This window comes from Suncus etruscus, assembly GCF_024139225.1.
Source record: "Suncus etruscus isolate mSunEtr1 chromosome X unlocalized genomic scaffold, mSunEtr1.pri.cur SUPER_X_unloc_5, whole genome shotgun sequence".
In the NCBI taxonomy this organism is placed as follows: domain Eukaryota; kingdom Metazoa; phylum Chordata; class Mammalia; order Eulipotyphla; family Soricidae; genus Suncus; species Suncus etruscus.
The window spans coordinates 486,570-495,703 of NW_026060325.1; the positions used below are offsets into that span (position 1 = coordinate 486,570).

General features: G+C 46.0%; 1 pseudogene; it reads left to right on the forward strand.

Moving 5' to 3' along the window:
• LOC126000643 (short stature homeobox protein-like) overlaps positions 1-1,294 on the forward strand; it is a 5,392-nt pseudogene extending 4,098 nt beyond the window's left edge.
• Positions 1,295-9,134: the final 7,840 nt, after the last annotated feature.

Consider the following 9,134-nt stretch of genomic DNA (forward strand, 5'->3'; position numbering starts at 1 on the left):
TGATGTTGGAGTTCATTTATTCCCCGATTCCAACACTCCTGGGAACCATTCATTCATGGGATGATGTTAGAATTCATTCATTCCCTGATTAGAACACTATTGGGATGCATCATTCATTCATTCATTCATTCATTAGGAGGACATTAGAATTCGTTCAGCCCCTAATTCGAACACTGCTGGAAACCATCATTCATTCATTCAATCATTCATGGGGATGGTGTTAGAATGCATTCATTCCCAGATTCCAACACTACTGGAAACAATCATTCATTCATTCATTCATTCCTGGGGCTGATGTTAGAATTTATTTATTTCCTGGTTCCAACACTACTGAAAACCATTCATTCATGGGAATAATGTTGGAATTCATTCATTCCCTGATTCCAGCACTCCTGGGAACCATTCATTCATCCATTCCTTCATTCCATGGTCTACTACCAACACTGAACCCAATTCCTTTCACTATCATTGAAATTCATTCATTCATTCCATTCCTCCATTCCATGGTCTAACACCAACACTGAACCCAATTCCTTTCACTATCATTGAAATTCATTCATTCCTTCATTCATTCCATTCCTCCATTCCATGCTATTACCAACACTGAACCCAATTCCTTTCACTATCATTGTAATTCATTCATTCATTCATTCATTCTATTCCTCCATTCCATGGTCTAATACCAACACTGAATCCAATTCCTTTCACTATCATTGAAATTCCTTCATTCATTCCTTCATTCATTCCATTCCTTCATTCCATGGTCTAATACCAACACTGAATCCAATTCCTTTCACTATCATTGAAATTCATTCATTCATTCATTCCATTCCTCCATTCCATGGTCTAACTACCAACACTGAATCCAATTCCTTTCACTATCATTGAAATTCCTTCATTCATTCCTTCATTCATTCATTCTATTCCTCCATTCCATGGTCTAACACCAACACTGAACCCAATTCCTTTCACTATCATTGAAAGTCATTCATTCATTCATTCATTCATTCATTCTATTCCTTCACGCCACAGAATAATCTCCGCACCCATCCTCCGAGCTGCCAGTATAGGAATGCACTCCTTCATTTCTTCACTGGGGGGTGTCCATCCCTGTCGAGTCGCCCCTCCCCGGACCCGACCCACCCAAGCCATCCACCGAGGCTACCATCTTGGTCTCTGGCCTTCCATGCCAGTCTCCAATTTGCACCCCAAGAGAGAGAGATCTTGCCAGCTCTGGCCTTCGCATCCTCCTTGGGGGGGGGGTGTGCAGACATTCAGCTCTTCAGAGAGGTAATTATGCAGCTGTGTTCAGTCCACTCCGGCCAGCCGGGCCTCCCCGGAGTAGCTGAGGAGAGGGGGGGGCCTGTGGGCAGAAAAGGGGGGGCCGCACGCCTGTCAGAGGCCGATGAAGACAGGTGTCTTCTCCCAGCAAACCCAGCTAGCTAACGAGGTCGAGGCAGGGCGAGGCTTTCCCGTGTCGGGGACAGAGAAGACAAGATAAATTGACCTCAGCCGGCGAGGGTGGACAGTTGGGCAGCTGACACCCCCTTTTTTTTTGAGCCTGGCACGGATGGACACTCGTGCCAGCGTGGCCTCAATATTCATCACCCCTCATTTATATGGCATGGGGAGGGGGAGAGACAGAGAGAGAGAAACAGAGAGAGCAAGAGAGAGACAGAAAAAGAGAGAGAGAGAGAGAAGATAGGACTTGCAGTTTGGGGTGCTGAGAAAGGGAGTCCCCCCACTCTGAAATGTTTTTCATAGTGTCATCTGAGAATAAGAATAGAGGCACCCCAAAAAATCCAATAATAAAATAGCTGTACCCCCAAAACTCACGGCTGAACTGGGGGGAAAGGAGAGAGAGAGAGAGAAGATACAGCTTACAATTGGGGTGTTGAAAACGGGGGTCCCCAACTCTGAAATATCTTTCCCATCCCCATTTGAGAATAAAAATAAACGCGTACCCCAAAAACCTCAGGGGCTGAACTGGGGGGGGGACAGAGAGAGACAGAGAGAGACAGAGAGAGAGAAGACAGGACTTGCATTTGAGATGCTGAGAATTAGGGATTCCCCCATGCAAAAAAGTAAATAAAGATAAATGCAACCCCCCCAAAATCTCAAGGGCTGAGTTTTTTTTTGGGGGGGTGGGAGAGACAGAGAGACAGAAGATACGGCTTGCAATTTTGGGGGGGTGCTGAGAACGAGGCAGTCCCCCACGCAAGAATAAAAAAATAAATAAACGTACACCCCCCCAAATCTCAGGGGCTGAATTTTATTTTTGGGGTGGGGGGCCAAAAAACGCTACCCCAGAAAGCTTCAGTTCTCCGTACCTGTCAGCTCCGTCAGCCAGCCAAGCCAGCAGGCAAGGAAGCCCGGGAGGGAAGGGGGGGTCCCCCCCTTCTGTGCACCCCGAAATCATTAAACCAACGCACGTTCCTGACATGTCGAATGATCAAACAGGCAAATGCCCACGAAGCGGCTGACATGAGCTGGAAAGTGCCTGGAAAAAAAAATATATTAAAAATCTATCTTCCAGCGCTTGCAAAGGGGGGGTGTGTGTCTTGTTCCCTATTATCACAACCATCAAACAGCACCCTAAAAACCAGAGAAAGGGCCCCCCTTTTTCCCTCATCACACACACACACACACACACACACAGATAGCAAGACAGAGGAAATTTCCCGAGCGATAGAATTAATTTGAGAATGAGTAAAAAAGCGTGCCAGCAGTTTTCTTAAATATATATTTCGCTAACACGCGTGACAGGCCCTTTCGGGGGTCCCTGGGGGTCCCCTGGTTGTGTTGTGTTGGTTTTTTGGGGGGGGTTTTGGCCTCCCCAAAAAAGAAATCAAGCACAGATCAAGATAGAGGAAATTTCCCGAGCGATAGAATTAATTTGAGAATAAATAATAAAAAAAAGGGTGCCAGCAGTTTTCTTAAATATATATTTCGCTAACACGCGTGACAGGCCCTTTGGGGGGTCCCTGGGGGTCCCCTGGTTGTGTTGTGTTGGTTTTTGGGGGGGTTTTGGCCTCCCCAAAAAAGAAATCAAGCACAGAGCATTCGTGGAAACTTGCCTGCAAGGAGGGATCTCGCATGGTGGATTCGGGGCTGAAATGTTTCATTGGGTTTTTGAAAGAGAGTTGTGTGTTTGTGTATTTTTGTGTGTCTTTGTGTGGGACAGGACACTTGGGTGGGTCTTAGACGGAGAGAGAATTGTGTGTTTGTGTGTCCATGAGAGGAGACATCCAGTTGTGTCTCAGAGAGAGAGAGTTGTGTAGACAGAATTATTCCATTGGGTTTTAGAGAAAGAGTTGTGTGTTTGAGTATTTGTGTGTCTTTGTGTGGACAAGACTCTTGCTTGGGTCTCAGAGAGAATTGTGTGTTTGTGTGTTGTGTGTCCATGAGAGGAGACATCCAGTTGTGTCGCAGAGAAAAAGGGAGTTGTGTAGACAAAATTATTCCGTTGGGTTGTAGAGAGATATTTGTGTGTTTGTGTATTTGTGTGTCTTTGTGTGGACAAGACTCTTGCTTGGGCCTTGGAGAGAGAGAATTGTGTGTTTGTGTGTTGTGTGTCCATGGAAGAGAAACTCAGTTGTGTCTCAGAGAGAGAGTTGTGTAGACAGAATGATATCATTGGTTTTTAGAGTGAGAGTTGTGTGTTTGTGTATTTGTGTGTCTTTGTGTGGACAAGACCCTTGCTTGGGTCTTGGAGAGAGGACAATGTGTGTTTGGTTGTTGTGTGTCCATGGGAAGAGAAACTCAGTTGTGTCTCAGAGAGTTGTGTAGACAAAATTATTCCATTTGGTTTTAGAGCGAGAGTTGTGTTTGTGTATTTGTGTGTCTTTGTGTGGGACAGGACACTTGGGTGGGTCTTAGATAGAGAGAGAAGTGTGTGTTTGTGTGTCCATGAGAGGAGACATCCAGTTGTGTCGCAGAGAAAAAGGGAGTTGTGTAGACAGAATTATTCCTTTGGGTTGTAGAGAGAGAGTTGTGTGTTTGTGTGGTTGTGTGTCTTTGGGTGCACAAGACCCTGGTTGGGTCTTGGAGAGAGAGACAATGTGTGTTTGGTTGTTGTGAGTCCATGGAAGAGAGACTCAGTTGTGTCTCAGAGAGTTGGGTAGACAAAATTATTCCATTGGGTTTTAGAGCGAGAGTTGTGTGTTTGTGTATTTGTATGTCTTTGTGTGGACAAGACTCTTACTTGGGTCTCAGAGAGAGAGAGAGAATTGTGTGTTTGTGTGTTGTGTGTCCATGGGAAGAAACACTCAGTTGTGTCTCAGAGAGAGTTGTGTAGACAGAATTATATCATTGGGTTTTAGAGAGAGTTGTGTGTTTGCATGGTTATGTGTCCTTTGTGTGGACCAAGACTGTTGGTTGGGTCTTAGAGAATTGTGTGTTTGTGTTTTGTGTGTCTGTGAGATTTTCTGGTCCCCAAGCCCAAGTGGATTCATCCAAGCCACTTTCTGTCCCTAAGGGAGACAATTTCTTTTCTTCTTCTTTTCCTTTTTATTTCTTCTTCTTTTCCTTCTTTTCTCCTTCTACTTCCTTCTTTTCTTCCTCTCTCTTTCTCCTCTTCTTCTTTCCCTCCTTTTCTTCTTCTCCTTCCTTCTTTTCCCTTTACTTTTTCCTCCTTTTCTTCCTCTTCTTCCTTCTTCTTCCTCCTCCTTTTCTTCACCTTTTCTTCTTTTCCTCCTTTTCTTCTTCTCCTTCCTTCTTTTCCTTTACTTTTTCCTCTTTTCTTCTCTTCTTCCCTTCTTTCTGCTTTTTGTTCTCCTTCCTCCTTTTCTTCCTCTTTTCTTCTTCCCCCTCCTCCTTTTCTTCTTCTTCTTTCTTTCTTCTTCCTTCTCCTTTTCTTCTTCCTCCTCTTCTTCCTCCTTCTTCCTTCTTTTCTTTTTCTCCTCCTTCCTCCTTTTCTTCTTCCTTTTTCTTTTTCTCCTTCCCTCCTTTTCTTCTTCTCCTCCTTCCTTCTTCTAATCTTCCCTCCTTTTCTTCTCCTTCCTTCTTCCCTCCTCCTTCTTTTCTTCTACTTCTCTTCGATCTCCTTTTCTTTTTCTTCCTCCTCTTCCTTTTCCTTCTTTTCTTCTCCTTCCTCCTTTTTCCTCCTTGTTCTTCTTCTTCCTTCTCCCCCTCCTCCTTTTCTTCTTCTTCCTCTTCCTCCTTCTTTTCTTCTTTTCCTCCTCCCTTTTCTTCTTCCTTTTTCCTCCTTTTCTTCTTCTTCCTTCTTTTCTTCTTCCTCCTTTTCTTCCTTTTTTCTCCTCATTCCTCCTTCTATTCCTTCTCCTTTTCTTTTTTCCCTCCTCCTTTTCTTCTTCCCTTTTTCCTCCTTTTCTCTCCTTCTTCTTCTAATCCTCCTTTTCTTCTTCCTTCTTTTCTTCTACTCTCTTCCTTCTTTTCTTTTTCTTCTTCCCTCCTCCTCTTTTCCTTTTCTTCTCCTTCCCTTGTCCTTTTCTTCTTCTCCTTCTTCTTTGTCCCTCCCTTTTCTTCTTCTACTTCTCTTTCCTTCTTTTCTTTTTCTTCTTTCTCCTCTTCTTTTTCCCCCTCTTCCTCCTTATTTTCTTCTCCTTTTTTCTTCATCTTCCTTCTTTTTCTTCTTTTCTTTCTTCCTTCTTCATCTTCCTTCATTTTCTTTTCCTTCTTTCTCCTCCTCCTCCTTCTTCCTCTTCTCTTTTCCCCCCATCTCTCAAGCTCTGCTTTCCACTCTTACTCCCTGATTTTTTCTTTTCCCTCTTTTCTCTTCTTTCAGCACCCAGTTTTTCATCCCGAAGGATCACCCCCAAGTCTCCTCGTCACAGTGCTCCCTCCCTCTGTCCTCACTGCCCCCCCCCGTAATCTCTATGGACAATCTTTTTATCCTGGACAAACTTCTCCAAACCTTCGTCTGTCTATATCTCCGCATTCAATCTTTATTTATTTTTTCATATCCCATAAATAGGTGAGATTTTTATTGGGGTGACGGCCTTTAATTGCACCCCAAAAATGGTGGGTGTTCGCCATCGCAGAAGGCTACCCAAGGTGGGGGGTGAGACGCCAGGGAGAGGCCAAGCACGCATGTTGAGGCAGAGGAATGCCTCGGGCGCCTCGCGGTGTTGGCGGGTGTTATCTCTCCTGGACCCAGAGATCTCTGGGAGGGGAGGGAGGAGGGAAGGCCCCCCGAGTCAAGCCTGAGAGGGAGCCTATGGGGATCCCCCCAAAAAAATGTCCTAGGGGGGTCCCCCAAAAACAGTCGCCATATTGGACCCCCCAGAATAGATTTTCTCTAGGGTCCGCCATATTGGATTCCCAGAATGGATTTTCTCTAGGGCCCCCCAGAACATTTCCTCCATGGGTTCCCCCAGAAAAGTTGTCCTGTGGGGTCCCCCCTCCAGAACATATTTTCATATGGGAATCCCCCCCAAAATGTCCTAGGGGGTCCCCCAAAACAGTCGCCATATTGGACCCCTAGAATAGATTTTCTATAAGGTCTGCCATATTGAATTCCCAGAATAAATTTTCTCTAGGGCCCCAAAGAACAGTTGCTTTGTGAAGTCCCCCCAAAAAGTTGCTTTGGGGGGGGTCCCTCAGAATATTTGCTGCATGGGGGGTCTCTCCCAGAACCATTGGCCCTCTTAGGGGGTCCCCCCCAAAACACAGACGCTCTATGGAAATGCTCCATATCCCGATGATAAATTCAAGCTTACGCCATCACGGAAACTCCGGGCCTTCCCAGAGATGAGGAATAAAATCAGATTAAATAAATAAAAAAGGGGGGTGCATTCAGTCTCCCCGCATACCATCTGCCCACGGAGGGGGGGGGCCCTGTCCGTACACGCAACAGCAAGGCCAGGGGGGTGTTGTTTACATACAAACAACAATAGTTGTGTGTTGTGTTTATAGATTAAAAAATTAGATCAAGCCATCACCCTGGTGGTACTTGGGTTGAATACTGAATTTCTGGTGGAGGAGGAGGAAAAGAGGGGGGGGGTCCAGGAGGAAGGTGGCTGGCTGGCTGGCTGGGTGGGGGTCCCCCCCCAACCCACCCGCCACGCGCCCCTCATTATCTGGGCTCTGGCGTCGCATAATCAAAAGCCCGAGGCGGCGGATTAATTATTGTTCTGAATGCTAATGAAATTTTAAAGAGCCGGACGGGGAGACAAAGACACGCACAGCAGCTTGGGCCGGCTGGATCACATGTGTCCAGGCAGATGTTCGGGGTATTGCGATGTCGGGCCCAGGGTGGGGAGACACAGAGAGAGAGAGAGAGAGACAGAGAGACAGAGACAGAGAGACAGAGATAAAAACAGAGACACACAGACAGACAGACAGAGCAGAGAGTCAGGCAGACAGAAAGACAGAGACAGATTGAGACAGAAAGAGAGAGAGGCAGAGACAGAGAGAGAGGCAGAGACAGTCAGGGAGAGAGGCAGAGACAGTCAGAGAAAGAGAGACAGAGATAAAGAGAGACAGAGGAGACAGTCAGAGAGACAGAGACAGACTTAGAGAGAGCAGAGATAAAGAGAGACAGGAGACAGTCAGGCAGACAGAAAGACAGCGACAGATTGAGACAGAAAGATAGATAGGCAGAGACAGAGAGGCAGAGACAGTCAGAGAGAGGCAGAGACAGTCAGAGAGAGGCAGAGACCGTCAGAGACAGAGATAAAGAGACAGGGAGGCAGAGACAGAGATAAAAACAAGGATACACAGACAGACAGAGCAGACAGTCAGGCAGACTGAAAGACAGAGACAGATTGAGACAGAAAGATAGAGACGCAGAGACAGTCAGAGAGACAGAAAGATAGGTAGAAACAGAGAGAGGCAGAGATAAAGAGACAGGGAGACAGAGACAGAGATAAAAACAGAGACACACAGACAGAGACAGAGCAGTCAGGCAGATAGAAAGACAGACAGACTGAGACAGAAAGATAGAGAGGTAGAGACAGAGAGAGACAGTCAGAGACAGACAGATAGGCAGGGACAGAGAGAGGCAGAGACCGTCAGAGACAAAGATAAAGAGACAGGGAGAACAGAGACAGAGATGAAAACAGAGACACACAGACAGACAGAGACAGAGCAGACAGGCAGGCAGACAGAAAGACAGACAGATTGAGACAGAAAGATAGATGGAAAAAGAGAGAGAGGCAGAGACAGAGAGAGGCAGAGACCGTCAGAGACAGAGATAAAGAGACAGAGAGACAGAGACAGAGATAAAAACAGAGACACACAGACAGACAGAGACAGAGCAGACAGTCAGGCAGACAGAAAGACAGAGACAGAAAGATAGATAGGCAGAGACAGAGAGGGGGCAGAGACAGTCAGGGAGAGAGGCAGAGACAGTCAGAGAAAGAGAGACAGAGATAAAGAGAGACAGAGGAGACAGTCAGACAGTCAGAGACAGAGCAGACAGTCAGGCAGACTGAAAGACAGAGACAGATTGAGACAGAAAGATAGATGGAAAAAAGAGAGAGAGGCAGAGATAGAGAAAGACAGAAAGATAGGCAGAGACAGAGAGAGGCAGAGACTGTCAGAGACAGAGATAAAGAGACAGGGAGACAGAGACAGAGATAAAAACAGAGACACACAGACAGACAGAGCAGACAATCAGGCAGACAGAAAGACAGACAGATTGAGACAGAAAGATAGATGGAAAAAAGAGAGAGAGGCAGAGACAGAAAGATAGGCAGAGACAGAGAGAGGCAGAGACCGTCAGAGACAGATATAAAGAGACAGGGAGACAGAGACAGAGATAAAAAACAGAGACACACAAGACAGACAGAGACAGAGCAGACAGTCAGGCAGACAGAAAGACAGAGACAGAAAGATAGATAGGCAGAGATAGAGGGGCAGAGACAGTCAGAGAAAGAGAGACAGAGATAAAGAGAGACAGAGAGACAGAAGAGATAGTCAGACAGACAGACAGACAGTCAGGCAGACAGAAATCAGAGACAGATTGAGACAGAAAGATAGATAGGCAGAGACAGAGAGAGGCAGAGACAGTCAGGGAGAGAGGCAGAGACAGTAAGAGAAAGAGAGACAGAGCAGACAGTCAGGCAGACAGAAAGACAGAGACAGATTGAGACAGAAAGATAGATGGAAAAAAGAGAGGCAGATAGGCAGAGACAGAGAGAGGCAGAGACCATCAGAGACAGAGATAAAGA